Raw genomic sequence first — 27,832 nt, forward strand, 5'->3', positions numbered from 1 at the left:
CCACTTCCTGAATCCTAAATGGCCTTGCTTCCCATCTTTTACCACTCAGCCCTCTTCATTTGTTCAAAAACTTACTGTTTCTAGGGGCTCCTGGGTAGGCTCAGTCAGTTGAGCGTCCGACTTCAGCTCAGGTCATGATCCTGTGGTTCATGGGTTCGAGCCCTGCATCAGGCTCTGTGCTGACAGATCAGAGCCTGGAGCCTGCTTCAGATTCTGTGTCTCCCTCTCTCTCTCTCTCCCTCCACCACTCATGCTCTGTCTCTCTCTCTCAAAAATAAACACTAAAAAAAATTTAATTACTGTCTCTAGCATCTACTTAGTAAACTCCTACTTATATGTCAATGCCCCAGAACCCTTCATTAATACTGGATCCCCTCTACCAGCTCTGTGCCTTGCACACACTTCTAAACTTTCCATTTTAAATGGTTCTCTTTTCATTCTATGAGCCATGAGTTAGTTACTGCAGGGTAGAGACTATGTCCTGGTCCTCTCAATCTCTCCTGTCTCTAGCAGCGCCTGACAAAAGCTGTGCTTTGGAAACATTACTGTGCCGATTATCTGCTTCTGCATAACAAATTAGCCCCAAACATGGTGGCTTAAAACAACAAAACACACATTGCCTTGTCACTTTTGTGGGGCAGGGATCTAGTGTGATGTAGTTGGGTCATTTGACTTGAGGTCCCTTGTGAGGTTGCACTTTTCATCTCGAGGCTCAATGGGGGGCAGTCCATTCCCAGGCTTACTCATGGGGCTGTAAGGAGGCCACGGGTCCTTCCCACCAGGTGGACTGCTCTGTGGGGCAGCTTAGAACACAGTAGCTGGACTCCATCAGAGCAGGCAAGGGAGGGTGCTTTGCCATATATTTTTTTTAAGTTATTTTTTGTTTCGATGTTTATTTTTGAGAGGGAGGTAGGGGCAGAGAGAGAGGGAGACACAGAATCCAAAGCAGGATGCAGGCTCTGAGCTGTCAGCACAGAGCCCAACACAGGGCTCGAACTCACCAGCTGTGAGATCACGACCTGAGCTGAAGTTAGACACTCAACCGACTGAGCCACCCAGGCGCCCCGGCATGAATCATTTTTAAGTGGATAATTCAGTGGGATTTATTCACAACGCTGTGAAGCTGCCACCTCTATGTAGCTCCAAAAACATTTGCATCACCCTAAAGGGAAACCCTGTATCCACTAACCACTTAGTCCCCTTTCCGTCCTCACTCCTCAGCCCCCAGCAACTCCCCATGTGCAGTCTGTCTCTATGGATTTACTTACTTTGGATATTGCACATTCCTTGTTTCTTTCACTTAATGCTTTCATATAACGGTTTTGAAGCTGACCCACATTGTGGCAGGTATTCACGCTGCCTTTTTAGGGCTGAGTAATATTCTGTTGTGTGGATGCAGTAATTCATTTATTCATCCATCCTCCGACGGACATTGGGGCTGCTTCCACCTTTGGGTATTGTGAATAGTGCTGTTGTGAGCACATGTACAGCTATTGGTTTGAGTTTCTGTTTTCGGTTCTTTGAGTTACACCCCTGGGATTGTGTTATTGGCTCATGTGGTAATTCTGTTTAACTTTTGGAGAAGCTGCTTCATATTCCCTCTTTATAGATGGAGAAAACATGAATGCTTTAAAAAAAAACTGAGTCACCCAGGTGTCCCTAACATTCAAGTGTCCAACTTCGGCTCAGGTGATGATCTCACAGCTTGTGGGTTCAAGCCCCGCATCAGGCTCTGTGCTGACAGCTCAGAGCCTGGAGCCTGCTTCCGATTCTGTGTCTCCCTCTCTCTCTGCCCTTCTGCTTGTGTTCTGTTTCTCTTTCTCTCTCTCAAAAATAAAATAAACATCAAAAAATTTGTTTTTAAATAAAGTAAAATAAAAGATTTTATTTTTAAGTAATCCCTACACCTAACATGCGCCTTCAACTCATGACCCCCAAATCAGGAGTCGCATGCTCTACCGACTTAGCCAGCCAGAAGCCCCCAAAACATGAATGCTTTAAAATGCCTTACATGTAGAGTCATCAGGTCTCTCAGACAGAAAAGTCATTGCCATTTTCACTGGGTGACAGCCCTATAAGGGAAGGCTTCCCAGAGGAGGTGAGACTATCTAAAGGGAAGCAAGTCACTGATGGGAGAGTAGAAAGGGCAGAGTGTAGATGCAGGGTGATGTGAACACAGGCAGAAGCAGACAGCTAGATAGTCTGATTGGAAAGAACTCAGGCTCCAGTCCGTCCTCCTACAGCACCCGGCTGCTGGTGTCATCACCTTCCAGAGTTAGAGCAGCTGATCTCTGTGGGGTTCACTGCTAGTAAGAACTGTGTATTCCAGGACAGGCTTGGGGCTCTGTCTGGCTCACTCACACATGTGCACAAGCTATGGACATCTTGGCTTTCGTAAAAAAAAAAAAAAAAAAAGAAAGGTTAATTTCCTGCCTGCACACCTCGGTTCCATGGGGCAGAAATGAGAGATGACATGTAGAGATTGCTGGCTTGCTGGCTTCCCCTTCTCATGACTCAGCGAGACCAAGAGACAACGGTCTGGGTCCTACCAGTCTGACGAGGGAGGAAATGACCGGCCCAGATCATGTCACCTCCGTCTAGTAAAACCTTCTGTGGCTGCCCAGGACACTTTAAAAACCAGCATGTCCCCGTGATGCCTGGACTGTAGTCCTTCCACAGTGGCAGAGTCACCATCACTGCCCTCAGCTCTGTTCACCCTCCATCATCTTGTTAGCCTTCACAGTGAATCTGCCGAGTGGACGAGATAATCTTCATTTTACAGTGAGAAAAGTGGGGTTCAAAGAGAACAGGTTTGGCAGAATCGGGGTTTGAGCCTGAGCGTGGCTCAATTCTGAATTCTGCCGCTGGTCTCCCGGTCTCCACGTGGTGGGTTAGGTCTCTAGAACTTTGCAGAACTGTAATGTTGTGACCTCTGACCAACATCTCACCGTACCTCCCAGCCTCTGGCCACCACCATTCTGCCCTCTGCTTCTGCGTGTTTGGCTATTTTAGCAGCACTTTGTAGGAAGATAAAAGAGAGGACAGGAGAAGGCCAAGAGTGAAGGAAGGAGAGAGAGAGAGAGAGAGACAGAGAGGCAGGGAAGCAGCGAAGGACGGGAGTAAGTAGGGGGCTGGGGGAGCATGGGGGGCGGAGAAGGAGAGATCCATCTCATCTTGGGGCTGAGGAATGCCCCACCTTGTGCATCCGGCAGAGCCCACACCTCTCCTAAATGACACCTGGTCCCTTGGAACAATTTCCCCCTGGCTGAGGGCCAGCGGGGGAGAGTGGAGACAGGAGACAGTGACACAGGCACATTTATCGATTCCAAACAGACTCCCCTGGGAGCACATCGGAATGATTTTCAGGATTCAATTGAATCGACTCGTTCTTTAAATTAAATTCTTTCACTGCAGCTCAGCTCCTCACCAACCGCCTGGGTGCTGTCCTAAACGGGCTCCAATTGCCAATTAATAAACGAGACCTTGAGTGATCGGATTCTGAGTTTTGCCGACGGGGCAGACCAGACGCCAGAGCAAATCGGGGAAAGGCAGGGGAAGGCACCACCTCATTTCTCTCCGGGAAGGCCCGCCTGGATGAGCCTTGTGGAGGACGGGGTTACACTTGCAGGGACGCTCCAAAAACCGGTCCTTGCTCCCGGGGAACTGGCTCTGCTCCTTGCAGCTGGTCACATCATGAGATCCCACTCAGAAACGCTCCAGGGGTGGACTGGGTCTAGGAAGTCAGCACACCTTGCAGTGCAAGGGTTATCCGAGGGAAAGATGGGCAATAACTTGTTATGTTGGGCATCTGGACTCCGGCTCCGGTCACGATCTCACGGTTCCCGAGTTCCAGCCCCGTGTCGGGCTCTGTGCTGACAGCTCAGAGCCCGGAGCCTGCTTCCGATTCTGTGTCTCCCTCTCTGCCCCTCCGCTGCTCACACTCTGTTTCTCTTTCTGTGTCTCAAAAAATAAATGTTAAAACAATTTTTTTAATAAAAAAAAAAAGTGGATTCTAGAGCCAGCCAATCTAGATTTCCGTCCAAGCTCTTTCCCCTACCCAGCTGTGCGCCCTTGAGCAAATTACATAACGTCTCTGTGCCTCAGGTCACCTTCGTGAAAAGGGAGATCAAAGCCTACCCGCTTCACAGAGTTGTGAACAGTGCGTGAGAATCTAAGTCTAAATGATCTGAATGGTCAGTCGTTTCGAGTGGAGACTGTACCGGGTAAAGGGTGATGGAAATGTGACCAAAGAGTCTTTATCTTCTCAACCATAAAGCAATGTTCTGTGCAATGAAAGAGTGTGCAGGTGAAGGTGGGGGGGTGGTGGTGGTGGTTAGATCAGGGGAGAGGGGTCTCTCAGGCCTCCACGGAATGAGCAGGGAGTCTTTGGGCTGCCCTTAGAGCATCCTGCTGGGGGTTCCCTCCAGGCCAGTCTTCACCTTGTTCTTGCAGTTCACGGGGATCCAAGGAGACTGCTGATTTCGGCCAAGCAGATCTGGGGACAGGACTCCAGGCACCCCGCATGGGGAGCTTCCCACTCTGGCTGCGACCGGAACCCAGTGGTGTGCAGAAGGGAGGCTGAACGTGCCCTCCCGAAGAACCAAGCCCTGCGCGTTGCTGGGAGAGCCATAATTAGGCCAGATCTCAGCATGGCAGCCAGGATGTGTTTTGAGCGGTTTCCAGCCCTCCTTCCCCAGGGCCTAGTTAACTGAATAAACTCTTCCAAAGGGCTGCATATCAGCATTTCACCAGATAAAGTATGGCTCTGACAGTGCTCTCTCTGAGGCAAACCAGAAGGTAGACAGAGTTCGCCAGACAGAAGTGGGTTCGAATCCCAGTTGTGCCCGCTTACCAGCTCTGTTATCCTAGAGAAGTGACTTTACCCTAAAGCCCGGTTTCCTCCTCCTCCGAAAAATGAGGATAATAATATTACTGACTTCTTAAGGTTGTTGAAATGATTAAATTGAGGTAATCCATATAAAGCTTTTAGCCCAGTGCCTGGGAGATAATCTCTTAGTATTTACGAGCAATTATTTTCATTGTTGATAATACACTGAGGTTAATAATTAGCAAAATTAAGAAAGTTAATAGCAAATTAGAGTTTTCAAGGGGACTTTTTTCCAGAAGGAGCTTCAACATCACTTCCTTCTAGCATGGAGGGTCTATCAAAGTCTCTGAGCTCCTGAGCCAGGAAGCCCACTGGGTTTCTATGAGGACGGGAGCACCTCTGCCTTAGGTAAAGGTCACCTCCTTGTTTTCCAATCAAGTAGCAGGTATCAACCAATGGATTGAGCACCTGAGCATATCCCCCTGCATCTAGCAAGTTCATCAAAAGTGTTTCAGAAAGTCCTGGACGCTGTGTGATTGGAGAAATGACACTTCCGGGTAAGCTGCCCTTCTTGCTCTGGTGGCCAGGAAGCTCAGGGCCAAGAGTCAGCCCATCCTTCTTTCCGTTCTTTGCCAACTCAAACCTTTTCCGGCCTAGGGGATGTTGCATCTGCCGTATCCTTGCTGGGAGTCCCTTCCCTTAAATACATATGGCTCTTTCTCACCTCAAGCAGGCGTGTGTCATTGTGTTAGGCCACTTGGGCTATGGTGACAGAATGCCACAGACCAGGTGTATTATAAACAACAGAAGTCTACTTCTCACAGCTCTGGAGGCTGGAAGGCTGAGATCCGGGTGCCAGCATGGTCAGGTTCTTCCGGTTCCTTCCACTTTGCAGATTGCTGACGTCTTCTTGCACCCTCCAGAGGCAGAGAGCAGGGAGAGGAAGAAGCTCTCTAGTGCCTCTTGTAGGGTTCCTGATCCTATTCCTGGGGGCTCCACCATCATCAGTTTATTGAACCCTCCTCAGGGCCCCACCTCCTAGTAGCATCACATTGCCAGGTAGGGTTTCAACCCATGAATTTGGGAGACACAGACTTTCAGTCCATAACCGTCACCTTGGCAACACCATCCCTCACTGTCCTGCTTCAAATCTCAGCTCCACCCCAGCACTCTCCAGGCATTCACCTGTTTTCTGTTTTTCCCTGGGACAGAGGGAAGCCCCTATGACGGGCTGATAGTGACCTGGTCTCAGAAGACCACATAGTATAAATTTGCACCACCTTCCTACAAAATTATCAAGAGCCTTAGAAATATCCATTCCCTTTGACTCAACAATTAAAAAAAATTTTTTTAACACTTATCAATTTTTGAGAAAGAGAGAGAGACAGAGCATAAACAGAGGAGGGGCAGAGAGAGACAGAGAGAGAGGGAGACACAGAATCCCAAGTAGGGGCCAGGCTCTGAGCTGTTAGCACAGAGCCTGATGTGGGGCTTGAACCCACAAACCGTATCATGACCTGAGCTGAAGTCGGACGCTTAACCGACTGAGCCACCATGTGCCCTGAATTAACAATCTGACTCATAGAAATAGCCTAAGGTACCAGGAAATACAAAGAATTGTGAGCAAGGACATTTATCCACATATAGACGTGAAAACTTGGAAGTAGCCTAAATATCCACGCAGAGGGGAATGAAGACGTTATTGAACATTGATATGTTGCAACATTGTGTGGGCATTTCAGGTCCTTCCTGCTATGGGGATGCCATTAAACTGCAAAATAAATTTGGATATTAATATATATTTATAGTGTCGTCCTGAATGGGTGCATGGGAGACAGTATTTCACACTAATGTCGTCCTGAATTCCTTACAGATGGAAAGACAAGTGATTATTCTCTTTACCCCTTCTGTATTTTCTAAGGTATGTTTACAATGAACATGCATTACACGTACAGTAAGGAAATAGTATTATAATCTGCACGACAGGTTTTTCATAATCCCATCTTGGATGGCTTTGTTGCTGTGACGCCGTTGTCAGTCCCCCAAGCAGAATGGGATCAAACACATCCCCAGCGTTCCTGGACACAGTGAGGCGGGGATCTGCCTTTTTTTTTTTTTTTTTAATTTTTCTGTGTGCCTTTTGGAAAACAGCAGGCACAGCAAATAACAACCCTCTAGATAATACAAGTGGGTAAATATTGCCAGGATTTGTTACATAAAATGCTAAAAAATTATAACTTGAGGATGTAACCACCTATTTTGCCACCTTCAGAAATCCCCGTGTCTGTTCCTGCCAAAAAAGATGGAGGGTGGGGAATTTTGCAGAGAAAAAAAAAATCGTAACTCTTTTCTTTCAAACTGACAGAGCTTAAAGAGGTGGGGCTGGTAATGGAGGCAAATGCTGCAGTAAGTAAAATAAAAGATGTTGGCTGTTATCACCTCTGAAGGCACAAGGGAGGTGGATTTTGCAGGAGGAGTGACAGGTGTCACCCTCTGGAAAGACTGGTGACAGAATACTTTTCAGATGTGCAAGGAAGGCAGGGAGGCTTCCCCCCTCTCCTCTAACTAACAGACCTGCACAGAGTCGGGTACAGATTCAAGAGGGGCAGACTGAGCCCACAAAAACCTGCCTTGTGATTTGGGGCAAGTCAAGGAGAAGCTCCCAAGAAAGGAGAAGAGCAACATCTCTGAATCAACGTTCCCTCCTCTGCACTTTCAAACTTTTTCTTTGCACACCACAGGCGTTGTTCCTCACCCTGCATTGCAGGATACATTTTTCATCACTAGTTTTCCCATTCTCTGGTCTTCCTAAGGTTTTCCTCTTCTAACCCCCACCCCCTCCTGCCCAGCCAAGTCTTGGCAACAGTGTTAAACTGCACTGTACCTGCTCAGCACTGGAGACATCACTTACCCGCCCAGGCCCCTGCAGGAGGGTGAACCCTCCAAGGTGAAAAGGCCCAAAGCTGACCCAAACCTGATATGTATGGCCAGTCTCTGCCTGGGGCTCCAGTTCTAATTTCTGATGCCCTCAGAAGGACTGGCCAATGTCAGGCAGGGCCTACCTGATACCTTGGGCCAGTGCCAGGGCAGAAGCCTCAGCCAGAGCCCCGTTAAGACACTGCTGGGATCTTGGGGATTGATTTCGGAAGCTTTGATTGAGTTCAGTACTTTTCCGGAAGGGTAGGAGGCCTGCAGTGGCTGGGCGGCTGCCCTAAATTCAGGCTCATAAAATTCCCCTGGTCAGCCCAATATTCTAGGTTAGCTAATGGTCTTAAGCTAGAGGCCCACAGTCAAATTCAGCCCATAAAAATACTTTCCTTGGCCTGCACATGATTTTTGTGTATTTAAATTACTTGTCAAGATGTAAACTTGAATGATTCCATGTGAAAGTCTGCTTTTCTGGCTTTTTTTAAAATATAAAGTGTTGATTGCAGAGTGTAATATTTAAGAACATGAACTCTGGAGCCAGGTATCTGGGTTTAGAACCCCAGCTCTGTGATTGGGGGCAAGTTACCAAACCTCTCTGTGCCTCAATTTTCTCATTTGTCAAATGGGAGTAATAACGATAATAATAACTATCTCAAATGCTTGTTGTAAGGATTAAATGAATTAACATAAGCCATGCTTTTGCACCAGTGCCTGCCATTTATGTGTTAGAACAGTTACTACACTATGTCGCAATTAACACCAGACAGGCATTCCCAGCAGTCTCTCCCTCGCTCAAGACAGGGCATAACCTTCCATTTTATTGTATTTCCCACCCCACTCGATTCACTCATTACATTAGCTGCCGGATCTCCGTAAGTATTTGAGCTTAAGAGCCCTGGTCTCAGGTGAAGATACAGTACTTGCCAATGTGGGACTTTGTATGGCCAACGTGGAAGACTGACTCGGGCACCTGTCAGGAGATCCCACAGCTGCACACTTTTGGGCACTAGGAAGTCTGTGGGCATAATGCGTGGGACATTATTTCCTGCTCCTGATTTGGCCATGTGACTTAGTTTGGGCAACTGCACGAAAGCAGAATTGATGATGTGTCAGTTCTGAGCCTAAGTCTTAAATTTTTTTCTCTTGCATTTTCATTGCTATAGAGAAGGAAAAGCTCAGGCTAGATACTGGTCCTAGAAAAAGGAGGAGTGGTACACAAGGCAGGCCATCCCTGGTTAAGGGGACCTATCCAAATCCAGCATGGAGTAGGGCCCCAGCTGAACTGCAGAAGTATTAGCAAACCCAGCAGAGATGTGCTGAAACCAATCCAGACCAGCCAATCCTTGGAGAACCCACACTACGCGCCACAGAATAAGAAATGGCTGTTGTTTTAAAGCCACTGAGTGTTGGGGTGGATTGTTACACAGAAAACACGAGCTGATAAACTGCCCAGTGGAACCCCTTAGCATCACTCAGTCACTGAATGGGACACCGCAAATTTTCCAGGGGACACAGTGATGATGCCATCTTTTTTAGCGGTGGCCAGACGCTGAGAATGGAGCTGCTCTTAACCTCACATGAAGGGTCCAACATTCAAGAGTGGGAGTGTTGGATAGCCACCTGTCAGTTGGGTGCCCCAACCCTTCACACAGCCTTGGGCAAAACCATGGGATTACAAACCAAAGCCCTTCAAGGATTTTCTCAGTTCCCTAGACTTCACATGGTTCTTGTCATTTCCACATCAGTGTAAATGCCCTATCACCAAGTTTTTGTTCATTTGTTTAACTGTTTAGTCTGGCTACACAATGGAAGAATGGACTAATGGAGGCAGAGCCTGGAAGTTCAAGAGCTATCTCAATAAATTTAAGAAGATTGAAATCTACATGCACCCTTCCCAACCACAACAGTATGAAACTAGAAATCAATCACACACAAAAAAGAAGCTATCAGTGATTTCTAGGCAGAATATCTTCTGAGCCCTAGATAGTGTTGGCCCTGAATGAAGATTTCAGAAACAAGTAAACAGATTCTGTAATAAAAACACTGTCAGTAACAACACTTATCAGATGTAGGCCACTGTTCTAAGAGCGTCACATATATTCAATCAACAATCTTATGGGTCACGTACTGTTATACCCTCCACTTTATAGACAATGATGTTGAGGCCAAAGTGACCCAGCGTGCAAATGGTGAGTTCAAAACCGGGAAGAGCTTGAGTCTGGGCTCTTAACCACTGTATGATGTCACTACCGCATTTTTTAGGAGATTTGCAGGTGGTGGAATAAGCAGGAATTGGTGGTTTCTTAGCCACAGGGGGTGAGGGACAGGGAGTTTGAAACAATTCAGAGACAACATGGTCTTCTTGTTTGTTCTAGGGAATGGTGTGTGTGTGTGTGTGTGTGTGTGTGTGTACACATGCGTGCACCCGTATATCATGACAAACAAGAAAAAGTCCACTCACGGAGTACAATTTTGATTAGAGAAGAAAAGACTCACGGGAGAATAATGATTCTCACCAAATATTAGGAGGACTATCAAATATTTGGTTCTGACTTGGTTCTCCGAAAGTAGCACTGGGACAAAGAGGTATAGTTTTCTGAGAGAAGGATTGGATTTCAACGGAAGGAAGAACTTCCCTTGGTCAGAATTTTACATGGGGCGCAAGCTGCCTCAGACGTTCCGAAGGCACCTGGCACAGTGGTTGCCTAAGTGGGGCCTCCACATCCCTTGGCAGGGAGAGGGAATAAAAGAACCCAGCAGTGGTGTGTCTGCTGTGTGTCACATCAGATAAACAAGTTATTTCAGAACAATCACAAGACCATTGGTGTAAAAGAACTTGTCCAGATTCTGTCTGCCACAGCTGGACACTCATCGCCCTATCACAGAATAAACGGAGGCTTTCTGAAATCCGTTTGCCTCTTTGACTTTTCCAGTTAATAACTGCAGCCAAGATGTGACAAGATTAACAGCCGTTTGGAGGGGGAGAAACCCTGTGTATGGTTGGCTTTGTCTTGTTCTTTTTTAAAAAGATCCTTATTTGACGAGAAGCCGTGTTCCTTCTGCCTAGAACAGAGATCAATACTGGCTTTTCTGCTAAAGCTAGCAAGCATATTTTCTTTATTTCCAAGAGACGACTGCTGGGACCAGGGGGGCCAAATGTCCTCATTCAACTGGATGCATTAGAACTTTTGCTCTTTGACAACATTAAAAAATTTTTTTAAATGTTTATTTATTTTTGAGAGAGGGAGAGACAGAGAGCACGAGCAGGGGAGGGGCAGAGAGAGAGAGGGAGAGACAGAATCCAAAGCAGGCTCCAGGCTCTGAGCTGTCAGCACAGAGCCTGATGTCGGGCTCAAACTCACGAACCGTGAGATCATGACCTGAGCTGATGTCCAAAACCTGACCAATTGAGCCACCCAGGCGTCCCCAACAACATTTTTTTTTTAACTGCTTTGGAAGAGGTCAGCCCCTCAGGGCACAGTGTACAAGCCCACCCTGGAGACCTTCCTTCCCTCCCTGCTCTTGTCCTGAAGTGAAGATTTCTTTTTGTGTGACTCCCCCTCACCTGAGTGGTGCTCTCTGGCAGGCATGGGGACTGGGCCTCTAGGATCTGTACAACCTGAGTATACAATGGAGGCCACCAGGGAGATCCACAGATCAGTGCAAGCCAGATATTTGAGAGAGACTTCAGAAGATGGAGAAAGAGAAAAAAAAAAAAAACAACTCCGAACATCTGCCACTAGGTTTCGGATGAGCACAGAGCTAGTAACAGACTCCAAGTAAAAAGATCAGGGAAATGTAAACACCAGGGTCATTCCAAGAGCTGAGGTACAAAAGAGGGAAACTCCAGTCTTTCTTGATAAGCTGCGCAGGGATAGATACCCAATTCCTCTGTTTGTCGGGTTCCAACTGTTTGATGCGAAAAAAGAGTGTGTCACGAGTAGCCGGAATAAGAAGCAGCCATCAGGACAAACACACACATTCTGGGTTGTAATTGGGCTTGTGTGCGTCACCACCACTTCTGGCTTCTGCCTAGTTCAGGACATGGACAGAACACAGAAGCAACGGCAGCTCCACATTTGGCCTCTTCTTTTCCTTAAGATCACATTTTGATTCATTTGTTCATTTGTTTTAGAGGGTGAGGGGAGAGAGGGAGAGAGAGAGGGAAAAGGAGTGGGGGAAGGGCAGAGGGAGAGAAAGAGAGAGAATCTCAGGGAGAGAAAGAGAGAATCTCCAGCAGGCTCCACACTCCACACGGAGCCTGATGCGGGGCTCAATCCCACAACCCTGGGATCACGACCTGAGCCAAAACCAAGAGTTAGACGCTCAACCGACTGAGCCATTCACGTCCCCTCTTGGGCTCTGTCTTTTGATATTGCATATTCTTTCGAGTATGACATCTTTGATGAAAAACAAGTCAAATATCAAATTAAAACATGCACTTGAACATAGACTGGCGAGCATGCCTAAATGTAATTACCTGATCTACACACACATGCTTCTATTTTCTCTTGGCCCCAGGCCGGTACACCACCAGCAGCACAAGATAATTGAGAGCAGTTCATAAGCAACATCATCCAGAGAAAAGACATCAGGTATATTTGGGTGATGGAGTTAATGGGGTTATTTGGTCATTCCTGCGGGGACTTGAAATTTCTGGACTGTCAGAAGTGAAAGATGTACTTTGCAAAGATTGCCAAAAAGAGAAGTTCAATCCCACATGATCTTTGGTGATGCCACTTTGTCACTATTCTTCAAGGGCTGGGGTCTGCTGGGCTGGCCAGGACCCTTGGTTTTGACCAACTACCAGCAGAGGAGGTGTTATTGTGTAAGTTTTAGAGTATGGGTTTCCAGAGACCACCAAGTGAGGAAGTTGATCTAGCTTCCAGAAGCCATGGAGGTGGGGGCACCAAGGCCACCATCAGCAACCAGCCTCTCCCTTTGCAGCTTTGAGTTCCGGGGGCAAGCTGATCTCAGAGCTTGTGCTAGAAGGTGGGTCTCCAGGACTCTATTCTCATGTCCTTAAAGAGTGTGCTCAACACTGCCACTGTCCTCTGTGAGGTGACACAGTAGGAAGGGACAACACAGAGTTGCCAAAGTCAGAGGGCTGCAGTCTCAGCTGCTTGCTGTGTGTCTATACACAAGTACAATGGCCTCTCTGGACCTCAACCCCCTCATGTGCGGGACGAGCAGTTTGGAGGCGTGAACTGCCAGGCTCCGTTAACTTCTGAGAGTCCCCTGATCATGCCTTGGAAGCATGCCTCCTCAGCTCTTTTGTCACAGTGGGAGCTCAGAGATTTTACTGTGACAGGCTGGAAGCCAGCGAGGGGGAGGCAGGGGGTTGCAATTCATTCTGTCAGCTCCCCTTCTTCTAAAGGGTAACATTGTCACTCACAGCTTATCTTGCTGTGAACTTTCCTTAATGGTTTAGTTGAATTCAGACTCAGATTAATCATCCTGGACCACAAGCAACACGACAAACTCATCACTAATTAATTGTCAGCAACTCAAGATACCACGTTCCCCATGCAGAAGGTCTGTTTCTCCATCAGCCTCTGTCCTCCTAGGTGCTCACGATGCTGTGACATGTCGTTCTCTGGATGGGCATCTTGACTACGAGTGTAAGTGGATGCTCGCTGTGGAGGAGAATAGTCAAGAAAAGACACAATCCAGGAAAGTGTATTTCTGTGTCCGTCTTCGTCCCCAAAACCAATGCTGCATGTAAGGGAGAGGCTCTGCTTTGGCTGCCTTCTGGAAATGAAAATGTTTGCCCTTGCAGCGTTAAATAAAAATGCAATAGTATTGCTACGCAGGTAATACTGTAGGAGCGCAGATTAGGTCATACCATAAATGGGCCCTGAAGTTGGATTTTCAACACAGTTTCTTATCAGAGAGATTTTTTTCACACGCAGCTACGCATATCCCGTTCCACCTATGTTCAGTGTTAAATCTGCGCATAGGACAGTAGATGTGCATTGAAGGAAGGAATGACTCTCTCTTACAAAACAACTACACGTTTGTTTGTTTTTTTCTAGTTCCTTGCCCTTGATTCCTCAAGTCACAGTATTTGTGCTTCTGGGGCCACAGCAGCAATTTCAGGATCAATGAGGATTCTTCAGAAATTATATAAAGGCAGAAGCACAACTTCAAATGAGCTTGGGGCAAAGAGGGAATTTTTGAATCGTGTGTCTGGAAGGCAAGTTGGGTGGGTCACAGTGATCAGACAAAAGGGTGTGGGAGTCTGGAGTTTGAGGATTCATCTTGGAATTCAATACTGCCAGAAATCAGTCATCAATCAATCAATCAATCAATCAATCAACAAACCAAGTCTTCTCTCTCCACCATGTTGGGGTGACACAAGCCAGAAAGCAGGAGAGACCTCATCAGATCCCAACCACGCTGGAACCCTGACCTTGGACTTCTAGCCTTCAGAACTGTCAGAAAATACATTTCTGTTGCTCGAGCCACCCACTCCTGCAGGTCTATTGGTGTGGCAGCCTGAGCCGACTAAAACAGCAAACTAGTCTAGTCTTCCTCTTATCTCCCTGATATTTTATTGTTTATGCTCTTTTCATGGTTGGTTTTTACCCAGTCCTGTGTTTTCAATTACTATTACCTTTCAGGCTGCCTGGATACACTCTTTGGCCCAGATCTCCCATCTGAGCTGTGTATTAACATTTCTTCCTGCCTACTATGTGGTTCCATGGGTGCCTCACAGGTGCATGTCCAAAACAGAACATACCATTTCTTCCCAAAGCTCCTCCTCCATCGTGGTGCCCACCATACTCTTTCTCTCTCTGGGTGGACCTGAATTCACCCATTGGTGACAGGGTGTCCAAGTCGACGACGCATCCTTCTTCTTCACCCTCAGGTGCAAACACTCACCAGATCCTACTTATACCACCAAGCAGTTCTTGAACTGCCCTGTTTATCGTCACTTTTGCCGACAACACTTTTGTGAAACCGCCATGGCTCAGCTGGATTTCCACCCGTTCCCCAACATGGTCCCAGGATTTCGGTTCCACTGTATGTAATCTCTCCTACACTCTGGAGCCAAACCAGACTATGCTGTTCCTCTGCCTGAAACTCAACACAGGCCAAAGTTCCTGAATGTTCTGACCCCCACTCACCTCCCCAGCATTCTTTCTTGCTCCTTCCCCCACACACTCTTTACCCGGGCCATGTGGATCCACTTAGGATTCTTTTGAAATGTATCCTTCTCATTCATGCCTCTGGATGTTTGAATATCTACTCTCTCTATCTAAAAACATAATTTCTATTGCTCTTTACCTGATTAACTCCTTCTGACTTCAGCTTAGTTGTTCTTCCTTTGGGAATCCTTCTCATCCCCCTACATTTGATAAAGTTCTCATGGGATCTCAGAGACCAGGTTATCAATCTTGTTGTAGGACCACTTTACAGTGGTATCAACGATGGGCTTCATTGTGAGTTCCTTAATTAGTGTCTTTTGTGGATCCTTAATTGATATTTGTTTAGTGAGTGAATCAATAAAGTAATGAGTGAAAAAGATAGACAAACAGGTATATAAACCCATAACCACACTCCAGTTGCATAGTGACTATAATTCATTCAGCTCAGCTTTTACTAAAAGCACAAAACATAGGGGCGCCTGGGTGGCGCAGTCGGTTAAGCGTCCGACTTCAGCCAGGTCACGATCTCGCGGTCCGTGAGTTCGAGCCCCGCGTTGGGCTCTGGGCTGATGGCTCAGAGCCTGGAGCCTGTTTCCGATTCTGTGTCTCCCTCTCTCTCTGCCCCTCCCCCGTTCATGCTCTGTCTCTCTCTGTCCCAAAAATAAATAAACGTTGAAAAAAAAAATTTAAAAAAAAAAAAAAAAAGCACAAAACATAAATAAATGAACTCCACACCTTCACCTTTTTAATGGAAATATGTTTATAAGGCCTCTGAGGAGTATCATCTTTATGGCTTGATACACAAGGTCCAAAATGTTTATGTGTCCTCTCTGCTAATTCCAATACCTTTTTCTTAAAAGTCTATTCTATCCATCAGTATCTGCTGTTTTGGGGTACTTTGGATGAAGATCTATTTTGTCAACAATGTCCCCTAGTGATAAATAAACACACATGAAAACTCTCAGATGGCCTTCGCAAATGACATGCTCCTGCCTGTTACTCTTTATCTAATATTTTATTTATTAATAGTTATAAAATATTTATTAATAGTTTATTAGATCTAATAAACAAACACTGGCTGTTGTATTTTACCCAGACAAGTGGTTCACTCAGATCTGTATGCCTTTTTTATCTGGGTTCGTGATGTTGATTTCACACAGGCGCAAATAACTTTAGTGACAAAGAAGATGCTTGGGTACAGGTGGTTAGTGAAAGACAGGATAGAAGTAGACACTTCTGGTTTGATGTCCGTGATGAAAACAACAGAAGAAAAGCATCCACATGTTCTTTAAATCTATAGGAGAATGGGGAGGAAGAGAAGAGTACCACCAATACATAATGACACAAGAGAAAGCTCTGGAAAATGGCAGGCAATGGGGTGGAGGAAATAAAGAACAATGGCCATGAGTTGTCATCAGGGCAAGGAATTAAAAGGTAGAGCAGTGGAGCTAGGCCCTGGGTATCAGAGTGGCTTTATTGACATTTATTCTAAGACAAGGTTTTGTGTACAAATCTTGTACCCAGAAATTCTGACAAAGACTCCCAGAGCGTGATCTATGGCCAGTGAAGTAGGGCTGTGCCCAGACAACTCATAGCTTTTAGGAAAGACTGGAAGATCACTTATTCAAAATGAAAAAATCCTCTGCTTACACACCTTAAAGGGAAGCCCAGTCTCCAATCTCCTCCTCCAGCCTTAAGGCCCCCATGATCGAAATCTGCATTCATTGTCAAGAGAACAAGAAATTTCACTTCAACTAAAGAATTATTCCTTGGCTGCCAACATCACTCAATTTAAATTACATCAACAATTAGGACAAGCAACCAATACCTGCCATACGTTTGAAGAAAACTAACAACGTGAAAAAGAATTTCAAAATACAAGCAGCAGCAAATTAATGTCTGGGGGAAGAGTTAACACAATAAACTGAAGGAAACTTACCCATTTATCACATCAGTAAGAAAAGACAGGATGCCAAGGAAAAGAAACACCCACAACTCTCAAAACACAAAATTTTAAAACCATAATTGCCAAATTAAAAACTAAAATGTAGTAAGTGGATGGTCTGCATAGAAGAACGGATAACCAGTGAAGACTAAAATCTGGACCGGGATACTAAGGTGAAGGGTTTTGTCAGAACTGGTGAAAAAAAAAAGTTAGAGAGGGAGGGAGCCAAACCATAAGAGACTTAAAAAAACCAAAGAGACTGAGAATAAACCGAGGGTTGATGGGGGAGTGGGAGGGAGAGGAGGGGAGGTGATGGGCATTGAGGAGGGCACCTGTTGGAAGGAGCATTGGGTATTGTATGGAAACCAATTTGACAATAAATTTCATATTTAAAAAAATAAAAACAAAATAAAAAAATAAAAAAATGAATAAAAATTAAAACAAATAAAAATTAAAAAAATAAAAATTAAAAAATAAAGTTTTTTCTAAAATTTTTATATACATTAAATATGACATTTCAGTAGTTGGCAACCTAGAATTTATTCATTTAAAATAAAAACATGGGGGCACCTGGGTGGCTCAGTCGGTTACACAGCCAACTTCAGCTCAGATCATGATCTTGTGGTTCATGAGTTCAAGCCCCACATTGGGCTCTGTGCTGACAGCTGGGAGCCTGGAGCCTGCTTCGGATTCTGTGTCTCCCTCTCTCTCTGCCCTTCCCCTGCTCATGCTCTCTTTCTCAAAAATAAATAAATATTTAAAAACATTTCATTTATTTTTTTAATTTTTTTAACATAATTTATTGTCAAATTGGTTTCCATACAACACCTAGTGCTCATCCCAACAAGTGTAAAAAACATTAAAAAAAACATAAAATAAAATTAAAAAATGAAATGAATTAAAAAAAAAAGAACTGGTAAAAGAGGTCAAACATGGAGTAGGGGGATATTCAGATATATCCAGAAATTCCAAATTTGCTTAGTAAATGTGCCAGAAAGAATGAAAGAGAGGAAATTGTCAAATAACTAATAAAGGAAAACCTTCCTGAGCTGTAGAAAAGACTGACCAGGTAACCACCCAGGATATCTTGATTATTCAACAAATTTGTATGGACCACCTATGTGTCCAGCACTATTCTGAATGCAGTGATAAGGAAGACAGACATCACATCTAAAGGTATCCTGATGAAGTTATCTGAATTCCAGACATTAAAACAAAGTGCCAAATTCTTCTGCTGTTGGTTATGATAGAATAGCTGGGGCTGGGTCCGTCTTCTCACTGTAAACAATTGTAAAACTAGACAAAATCTGTAAGCTAATGGATTTTCAGACAGTGGAAAACAGGCAGCACAAGACTCTAATACCTGAGAGAAGGGACATCCCTGGTAAGCCCCATGATCACATAGCTCTCCGTCTATGGAAAATTCTCCCAGTGTGACACAGAGAACTAAAGTATAAGAAGAGAACAACAGTTCTGCTAACTTGAGGACGCATCATCAGGCAGAGTTCTGGACATTTGAAATGAAGCTGCAGAGAATCTGTCTAGTGAATGAATTGATGACATAATAAAGTCATTAGTGTTTGATGAAGGCATCAAAGAAATGGAAACTGCGTGGAGAGGGAACCCTGGAAGTCTATGCAGGGAGTCCCTTGCAAGTCCATAGATGAGAGCTAGGTTGTCCATTCTCAAAGTGAGCCCTCCCAAGGCTTACCAGACAGAAGCTACCATGGATTGAAAATGGAATGAGGGGTGCCTGGGTGGCTCAGTAGGTTAAGCCTCTGACTTCAGATCAGGTCATGATCTTGCGGCTCGTGAGTTTGAGTCCCACATCAGGCTCTGTGCTGACAGCTCAGAGCCTGGAGCCTGCTTCAGATTCTGGGTCTCCCTCTCTCTCTGCCCCTCCTCTGCTCGCACTCTGTCATGTTCCCTCTCTCTCAAAAATAAATAAACATTAAAAAAAATTAAAAAAGAAAATGGAATGAAACACCATAGGTCAGCTGAGAAGAAGAGTGCCAAGAGATGGTCCGTTCTGGCCCTAGAGTGGAGGGATCTTCTTAACACATCCTTAACACATCTGAAATCCAGCTGACACATAAAAATGTTCATCATGTTGGGATAAAGAAACACCCTAGAGTGAGACCTACTCCTAGCTTGCCTTAATGAAGCCTAGAAACAAGCCCCAGTAAGACTTGCATGGGACAAAGAATGTAGAGGTTGAAGTCAGCACAGTTAGAGAGGTTTGATAAACATGGATTTGCAGTGGCAAAATGTAATATTAAAAGTTCACAAGTTCATGGTGATCAGCCAGGAGTTGAAGAATCAACATTCTTCAGAAAAGCATAATCCAAAGTCTCCATAATATTATCTATCACATCTAGTATTCAATTAAAACCCCCCACAACACTAGCGATACAAAGAAATGGGAAAGAGTGATCCATAGGTAGGAAAAATAAAGTTGCCACTATAAACCAATCCCAAACTGGTCCAAATGTGAGGCTAGGCAGACAAAGATTCTCATGCAGCTGTTACAAATAGGTGCAAATAATTAAAGGAAAGACTTAAAGGAAAATAACGTCTTCATGAGTAAATAGATAGAAAATCTCAACAATTAAATGGAATTATAAGAAGGAACCAAATGAAAGGGCTAGAAATTAAAAGCAAAACAATTAAAATATGATACCTGGAATTTAAAAAATTCCTGCATAAGTAAAAGAAAAAGTCAGTGAATTTGAAGACAGGTAATTGGAAGTTATCAACTCTAAAGAACAAAGGACAAAAAAAGACTTAAAGATGAACAGAACCACAAGGTCCTATGAGACAATATCAAATGATCTGACATGTGTATAAAGTCCCCCAAAGGGAAAAGGGAAATGGGTGAGATTGGAGATTAAGTATGGAATTAATGACCTAATATTGCACTGAGGGGAGAAAAAGAGCAAAGTGAGTAAAAGGAAAGGAAATAAACAGCAGGAATCAATGAAGTTGATGAAAGAAAAAAAATTAATAAACCCCAAAGTTTGCTTCTTTAAAAATACCAACAAAACTGATAAAGCCCTAAGCAAAGTGATCAAGAAAAATAGGAAATCATGCACATTTAAAAATCAGGAATGAAAAGAGGTTGTTAGCTCCAAAGAAAAATACAGGCATGAGAAGGAGAAGAGGAGAATATTAGAAAAGAAATTGAACTTGTCAAAAACTTTCCCACAAAGAATATTTGAAGTCCAGGTGATTTTGGTGGATTCTATCAAACATTTGTGGAAGAACTCACAGCAAACTTACACAAGCTCTTTTAAAAAACAGAGAAAGAGGAGGCACCTCTCAATATGTTTGTGCAGCCAGAGAAATGCAGATATTGAAACTGGCCAAAGTCATTCCAAAAATGAATAAAATTACAGATTAAAATCACTCCTCCACATAGACATGGATATCCTTGGAAGATTGCTAAATCAAATTTATATATATGACAGCATATTATGATCACGAAACTTAATAAGAACCTGTTGAAATAGTGAAGAGAAGGGGGAAATATTTATATAAAAGAAACCAGATTATATTGACTGATCTATTAGAACCATAGAGTAATGTCTTAAGTTCTGATAAAATGACTTTGAACTTCTATTTCTGCATCAGGCAAAACTGTATATGCAGTGAGATATCAATCATGTAAAAATATGCACAAACAGTATCTGAAAAGAAATGTGTGTCGAACACCTAACCAGTCACAATATTAAGGGCTTTAGAAATATTATCACACTTGATCCCCACACCAGCCCTGTGGTAAAGGCTGGTAAAGGCTGGTAAAGACTGGAGCTGAACTCCAATCTATGCCTTCTGAATAGATATTTGACTGCATGCCTTATTGTCACATGTGAGGAGTTTACACTTGACACTGAATGACAGATATCCCAGCTGCATCAAATAACCATTGCCTCGATTCAAAGTGGACCCAATGACTAGCACCCTGGGCCACACTCTGAAGGCAGCTTGGCAATCTGTGCTAGACTGAGGACAGCTGACCGAATTTCCACCAATGGTTGACATTTTTCTGCTGTAGGGAATTAGTGAGACTTCCCTGAAACCTGTTGGATTCCACTGGGTTTCCTCCAAAGAGATGGCTATCAATGTTCAGTGGCTTCTCTAGCTTCAAGGCAACATGAATGACTTTTTCAAGCATTCAGATCCCACAAAGAGTCAGCATGTCATGGAATTCAGGCCACTTGTCATATTCGGGGACTCTCTCCTCCCTCCTCCTTTCAGGGTCAGCCAGCAGTGACTTGACTCCCTTCGGTCTGCCCACATTACCTCTACAACGGGGAATTAACAACCACTTCCATGCACAGCTTCTAGAGGCTGGAATCATCAATTAAAATTTAAGATAAAACCACTTACAGGCCTTTGCACTTGAAACTATAAGAGTAGGTAACTTCTTCAAGGCATTTCAATTGATGAACAAGGAAAAGAAAACTTCTTTTTCAAGAGGATATTATCAGTGTAAAGTATATTTTATGAGCATATATATAAGCAATTAAACTGTACAAGCTGACATCAAAGCAGGACAATCTTGTTGTGTCTAACAATTGGAAATTTATCCAGAGCATCAAAATGGATTCACGTGGGGAAATTGTGAGCCAGGATACTGAATCACAAACATCCATGAATGCAAGTGGCAATTCAAAATGATGGCCTATCTTCCCCTTCATCAGATGCCCCAACATCTCTGGAATGGCCCAATAGCTGATGGGAGAAAAATACATTTTTATGTTTTGGTTTTATGAGGCTTCAAATAAGAAGTTAGCAAGCTAATGGCATGTGTTATATATTTTTGTCTAGCCAAATCTGTTACTTTTGCTTAGGTGAGAAAACTAAGATAGCTTTCTCAAAGTCACTAAATTGACTTTCTCAAGGTCACACAGCAAGTGACTCATTCCTATAAACAGTCTCACTGGAAGAGCCTAAATTCACTTTCAACATTGGTATTTTCAGTTCCAACTCACTCAAAACTGATGCTCTGAATGATGGGGCACTGAGACCGCCAGATGCGCAAGTGCTTTCTGATTTCAGAGACAAAGATGCCGATGGACATCAGATGCCCAATGGATAACAGTCCTGTAGTATCTTAATCTTCTGAGGCTTGGGGGAGAGAATGAGAATTCACTGAGCCTCTACCTTGTGCCTGGCCCTGGGGCCTCTTTGTATAAATAATCTTGTTGAGTTTTTCTATCTACCTTTTAAATAAGCATTCCCATGTAACATACCAATAAAAACCCTATGAGTCAAACAACTTGCCCAGGGTCACATAGCTGCTCAATAGCACCCCTGAGATTTCACAATGCTTCCATCAGGCCATGCCATGGAGATGTCTCACCAGTAGCCTGAGGTCTCTTTGCACTGTCATGAGAAAGCTACATCGTCGGGAACTGGGTCCTTTTTAAAAATTTTTTTTTCAACGCTTTTTATTTATTTTTGGGACAGAGAGAGACAGAGCATGAACGGGGGAGGGGCAGAGAGAGAGGGAGACACAGAATCGGAAACAGGCTCCAGGCTCCGAGCCATCAGCTCAGAGCCTGACGCGGGGCTCGAACTCACGGACCGCGAGATCGTGACCTGGCTGAAGTCGGACGCTTAACCGACTGCGCCACCCAGGCGCCCCAGGGAACTGGGTCCTTAATAATACTTCTGTAGACTGTTTTTGCAGCTGATGATGGCTGAGTTGGTGTGATGCAGTGAAAAGTACCAATTCTGATAGCAGGCAACTGGGGACATGGCCAAATCACCATCACTTCTCTGATTCCATGGCTGTCCCAGAAAATGAGACAGAAAGCAGTAGGTTTGGTTTTCCGGACGGTTTAAAATCCCGAAGAAAAACAGAGTGAGAGAGAGAAGGGGAGAGAATATCACCGAGTCAATCTGGGAAGTCTTCAGTAGTGACAAAGGTAAGAAGTGATCCTAAGGGCTGTGGAGAAAATGAAAATCCCCTATGATACATGTACAATTCTAGTGTAAACAATGGGACGAGAGTAGATCCTAGGGAAGAAGAAAGACAATATGCTTTGCCCGATGCAGAAGAAAAGAAGGGCTAATACTTATTGTACATCTTCCACGTGCCAATCTGTTTATTTTTATTTTTATTTTTCCAGGAAATCTTAGAGTCCTTACCTACTAGATTGGCCAAAAAAATCTGGTAGCCCTCTCATGGGTCTCCCCACCAATTTCACATACAGCAGAAGAAACTAAGGCTTAATGCAATCGACATGTGGTACAGGAAGGAGAGTAAAGGGAGTAAGATCCTTATTCAGCCTCCACACTCAAGCAGGAAAGGAAAATCCATGGCTTTTAAACAGTCCACAACCATCATTGCTTCTTCTTGCAATGCTTCTTCTCACTGAATTGCTTTTAAAGACAACTTTATGGAGGTACGGTTTACATATCATGAAATTCATCCTTTACAATTACACACTTTGATGATTCTTAGTAACGTTACCCAAGTGGTGCAGCTATCATCAGAAATCAGTTTGGGAGCACTTTCATATGCACACACAAATACACACCCCTCCTAAGACCCTCCCCCCATGCCCATTTGAAGGTAATCACTATTCCTACCTCCAGCCCCAGGCAACCACTAATGTACTCTCCTTTCTATCTTTTCTGAACATGTCATATAAATAGAACTGCACAATCTGGTGTCTCTGTGTCTGCTTTTCTTTTTCATTTCACATCATGTATTTGAGGCTCATCCATGATGCAGTAGGTGTCAGTAGTTCACTCCTTTGTACCATTGAAAAGTACCCCACTGTACAGACAGACCACATTTTTGTATCTATTTACCAGTGTCCACACAGATTTGCACACAGATGTTCACAGCAACACTATTCAGGACAGCCCCAAACTGAAACAACCCACATGCTTTTTAAAATTGGTCTACACCTGTGGTTCTCAAGCCTGGCTACACATGGTGATTTTGACTGAGTGGGCCTGTGGTAGAGCTCACAACAACTGTTTGTTTTCAGAGCTTTCCAGATGATTCTACAGGCCAAGAGAATCACTGTATTACAGAATCTAACAGAGAATGTTTGTCCTCTCTGTCTACGTTGGCACTGCAGTTCCTGGATCACCGGTATGGTTTTTTGTTTGTCTGTCTGTTTGTTTTGAGGTGAGAGGGGCAGAGAGGAAGGGAGAGAGAATCCCAAGTAGGCTCTGAGCTGTCAGTGCAAAGCCCACAAACTGTGACATCATGACCTGAGCTGAAATTGAGAGTCGGATACCCAACCAACTGAGCCACCCAGGCGTCCCACGACTGTGTTTGTTTTTTGTTTTTTTGTTTTTTTGGTTTTTTTTTTTTATCTCATTCCTTGTGATTAAGCTTGGCCAAGGATGTCCAAATGTGAGCTCTATTACAAAGCATTTCATTTGACTGTCAGACTTAGGACATATCCCTGTTACCAACAAAACCACACAGTCCCATCAATTTCCCATCTCAGGGTCTGAGATCAGTGGTCAGTTCACTCTCTCTTAAACCCTGAGAATGGATCCAAATGCCTTATATACATCCCTTTTCCAAGAGAATGAGACCATATGATCTACTTCCCCACTGAGGCTCCAGAACCACCACCTCCCTCCTCCTCCTTCCTCTTCCTCCTTTCTTCTCTTCCTTCTCCTTCTCCTCCTCCTCCTTCTTTCTCTCTCTCTCTCTCTCTGATGCTACTTCCAGTGACTCAAAACTGATTTCCTCTCTAAGGAAGGCTCCAGGTGATTCCAAGGTGCCAACTACCCATGCTTCTAATTAGAGACTACTTTTATGACTCCAAGGTGCTCTGTCGTTACTGATTTCTGTTTACTGTACATATTTCTTGGTTAATGAGACAGAGAAAAAAATACATTCAATGACTTCTGTGTCACAACCTTTGTAACATGCAAGTATATTATCCTGATTTTCAGACACTGATTCCCAGCTAGGTTAATTGGCTAAGGTCGTACAGCTGATAATTGCAGATCAACACTTCAACTCAAGTCTTCTTGACTCCAACGCCTGTGTCACTTTCTAACTTCCTACTACAATTTGCTGGCTTCTCTCTACCTTGCATCTTTGCAGAACAAGGATTTCCACATTCCCTTTAAAATGCAATTTAACTGTAAATACATTCTTGCAAAGCTCATTCTATCTCCCTCATTTTCTCCTTTCCTTCCTCAGCCTCCTAAGAGAAAGTCATTAGGAAGGTACATTCTGTTTCTAAGTCTGCTTTGCCTTGTACAAAAGGTCTCTTTCCAAAAACATGATGGAGGTGCCCTGGAGAAATGTGATGGTGTCCTCACACCCCCCTGTTAAGTCTGTACAATCCTATACAGTGAGGAACACATCAGCCCAATGCTATAAAGTCCTACTTCTTGGCTCAGCCTGCAGACCCACACCATCAGGGGAAATGTAAATGAAAGGCAAACTATTTTTCAACAAATAAACAGTTGGATTTTGTTGGAGTCTGGTGAATAAGGCCTTATCAGAGCCCAGCAAACACTTCCTCCCAATGTGGCTGGTTTTAAATTTTCTGTGGCAGGTAGAGTGATGATAATTGGGTCAGCCTCTCAGGGCCTGGTTCCAATGCCCTTGCATCCAACTATACCTAACTTTTGACAAATGTCAGCCTTGTTATTGGAGAGGGGAGAACCTTCTAGAGGTGAAGTCTCATCAGGTCTATGGTGATTGAAGGGGCATGGGATTTGGTTACCTGGACCTAGGATCAAATCCTAGATTCCCCTCTTTACAAGGTACATGGCTTTGGAACCCAGAAAGTGTCACAGATTCTGACCTACATCTACAGATTTATTTCAACTATAGCCTCCTTTATTCCATCTCTTCATCTATTCTGCCTCAAATATATTATCCCCCAGGACCTCTGTAATACTGGTTCCTCTGCCTAAAACATGCACAGAACTTTATAGCTGAAAGGGGCCATATTGCTTACCTTGCTTATATTATAGATGAGGAAACTGAGGTACAGAGAAGTGATGGATATAACTGGTATTACGAGTCTAGTTGGGCTCTTAATAGGTTTTCAGCAAATACCTGCTGAATGTATTACAAAGCTAGTGATGGTAGTTCCTGCAAGAATTCTTATTTATTTAGGCTGCTTGTTGATTTTTTTTTTTTAATCAAAGAGATCCCAGGATTGATTTGAAGACACTTTAGCTCAACAGGAAGGAAACATCATAAGGAAGTGTGCCCACCATAGAAAAGGGGAAAACATGCCAACAATGAGGATGGAAACAGGACTATTAACAGCATGGAAGATAGTATCTTCACTTTCTCATATACATGGAGAACATTATGTGCCGCTGAGCATCTTGCAAAGCCTGACTATTAAAAAGATAACTCTTTATTGAGCGTAAGGAAAGTCTCATTCATCTCAACATCCCTAACATCTCTATGAACCTCTGCCCCCACTCTCACCAAACCATCCATCCGAGAGGAACAAGGGGTGGCAGGCGGGGTTCCTGAAGCCCCCCGTGTGCATTTATGCAGCATCTGCCTGCACCCTGTGTCCCCCAAATCCTTTTGCCTTTTTTTCCTCTCTGCTGATGCTTTCCTGGTGAAATCCCTTGACCAGGAATCCTTTGAGGCACAGGAATATCTATCCCACCACTTGGAGCAACAGTGCCAGGTGCTAAAATCAGGAAAGACTGAGAAACAAGAAAAGCACCCCCAGTCAATGTACCAAATACCCAGCCAAATTCTCACAACCACCCTGCAGGGGCCCATTAGTTCAATTTTACAGACAAGGAAGCAGGAGGAGAAATGCAAGCAGCATTCCCTGGGGCTCAGAGAAGAGAAGCCAGAACAAACCCAGGTTGGTCTGACTCATTACTAATGGTTTATAATAACGCGACCAATGGACTCCATCAGCTACTTAACCATTCCTCCTCTTGTTATGCATTTAGATCGCATTCTCCTTTTCACCACTGTAAACAACACTGTGATGAAGTTTGTTTTCTTGTTTTTGTTTTTTTGTTTTGTTTTTTTTTTAACACAAAAACTTTGGCTTCATTTAGGATTGCCCCCTTGGAGGTAGAATTGTTGAATTAAGAAGCACGGATACTTTTAAGGATCTTGATGCACACTGCCAAATTGCCTTCGAAAAGGGCTGTACAAGCTCACATCGCCTCCAGCGGTGCATGAGAAGTATCAATTTTACCACACCCCCATCAGTTTGGGTATTCTTGTTTTTTTGCAAATATTACACATTTGCTGGCTGCAAATAGCATCTCCATTTTTCATTTGCATTTCTGTGATTACTAGTAAGGTTGAACATTTTCACATATGTTTTTAAAGCAGTTTTGTTTCCTCTTTGTGATTTTTATTTTCTGTCTATTTTGGCTTTCAGGAGCTTAGTGATTTTCATAATGGTTTTATAAGCTCTTTTATGTTAAGAATATCAAGGCTTGGTTTTTCATCTTTGCTTAGAATATTGTCCTGCTTTGCTCTCTTTCAACATTTTTTAAACCAAAGGTACACATATATGTATATGATATGATATAATGACATAATATATGTTAGATACATATTGGATAGATATATATTAGATATATATAAGATATACAAAGCTAGAGATTATATATCCCTCTATGTGGGAATACATCCATTAAATATAATTGATTTATTATAACAATATATATCTAATATAATCTATTAGATATAATGAATATATTATAATATCATTATATATAATATATAATCTATTAGATATAGATATAATATATAAGGTATATAGATAATCTATTGGACATAATAAATCTAATATATTATAATAAGACATTATTATATATGATATATAAATAATGTATTAGATAGGATAGATACAATATATTATTATAATATATTATTTATTTTGAAATATATATCACATGTATAATTAAATCTTTTATTTTGTGATTTTATTCACTCATAGTTCTCCCTCTTTCAGCAACCCAATAAATGTTTAATTTTATTTT

This window comes from Lynx rufus, unplaced genomic scaffold, assembly GCF_022079265.1.
Source record: "Lynx rufus isolate CCGP_SWC_20201006 ecotype Redwood Valley unplaced genomic scaffold, mLynRuf1.p SCAF_23, whole genome shotgun sequence".
NCBI classification, from domain to species: Eukaryota; Metazoa; Chordata; class Mammalia; order Carnivora; family Felidae; genus Lynx; species Lynx rufus.